Below are 1,361 nucleotides of genomic sequence, written 5' to 3' on the forward strand. Positions count from 1 at the left end.
CATTGTTAACAATAATGGTTATCAAATAAGGTTTAGTATCACTAATAATGTTTAATATACTTTTACATTTAATTTGATATAGACATAAAACTGAAGAAAAATATTTAACTTCAATAAAATACTCATTTTTAGAATTGGAGAAAAATATCATGATATAACAAATTCTGGAACTTGTCTATCAAAACAACAACCAAAACTTAAGAAAATAATTATATAAGTTTCGAGAAAAGAAATCAGCAATTTCACCATCCGCAGTAGCACCCAGGCGATTTCAATGATGAGAACTTCCGGGTTCAATTCCCAGCTGCGGAAAATTTTTTAGTTTCGGACCAAAATGCAACTTCCTGGCGTCATATATTTTTATACTCACTTGTGTGAAGAACAGACGAATTTATTCATTGTTGTAACACCCTAATATTCAAATCCTTATGCTCGAGTCATAAGTCAATGATATTACGGTGGTACGACTCTCAGGTGGATTTTTAAATATATAAACATAGGTAATTTCAAAAGGAGTATTAATCGAGAAGCCTGAAAAGAGTAGAAATAAAATCGCGAAGACGTATCACTCACGTTTCGACAACGAAAAGATAAAACGTGAAGCCGAAAGCGATATATGGACAAGGCATAAAGGAGATTAAGAGATAGATAACAGATAGATATATATAATATAAGTAAATAGCCACTAGTCGCGACCCGCGAAGTTTAGGCCGGCTAGGGTACAGTATGAAAGTAACTGACAACAGTACATCCTAATCTCTCCCAAAGGAAACATAAGAGCCTCTATAGGCAAGTTCCTAAAGAGTTCAACACATAATATAATCTTTTCAAAACAAAGGTGGAGAGATTCTAAGGAAAACACAAAGTAGAGAAAATAAATATCTTCGCCGTTTCTCAGACGAACCGCAGCTCACTTCTGAGCACCTGAACCTGTATCTGAAAAACAAGAGATATATACGGAATGAGAACCCCAGGCCCATGGGTTCCCAGTACGGTAAAAGTGCCAAATAAATACAATGCACTGCAATAAAAACTCACTAAGCATCCTAAACTCCTTTTCTCCAAGTATCCAGCCTAGATTCTCACTAATCTATGAATAGGCATCTGTCGTAAGGGGATACTAAATCTAGTTCATGTTACACATGTTTCCCAACTCGCTGATTCTTACATGAATCAGACTCAGAATCATAAGCAAAACCATCACCAGTTGTTCTGTCTCAGCAACTCTATATCAATACATCATACCCCCGCCTGGAGCTAGTGAAATCACATCACTGCGTCTACCCAGGAGGCTCAAATTATCTCATTCAAAAATCATCATCATGCAATCGCATTATCAATTCATCTCATCAAGAACAACC

General features: G+C 35.9%; 1 long non-coding RNA gene across 1 annotated transcript in view; it reads right to left on the reverse strand.

Moving 5' to 3' along the window:
- Positions 1–839: 839 nt before the first annotated feature.
- Positions 840–1,361, reverse strand: part of LOC127744964 (uncharacterized) — a 3,506-nt gene continuing 2,984 nt past the window's right edge. The window contains exon 4 of the long non-coding RNA XR_008006194.1: positions 840–936. This is a non-coding gene — a long non-coding RNA (uncharacterized LOC127744964). The remainder of the gene's footprint in view (positions 937–1,361) is intronic.

The sequence above is a fragment of the Arachis duranensis genome, chromosome 2 (genome assembly GCF_000817695.3).
Source record: "Arachis duranensis cultivar V14167 chromosome 2, aradu.V14167.gnm2.J7QH, whole genome shotgun sequence".
Lineage (NCBI taxonomy): Eukaryota > Viridiplantae > Streptophyta > Magnoliopsida > Fabales > Fabaceae > Arachis > Arachis duranensis.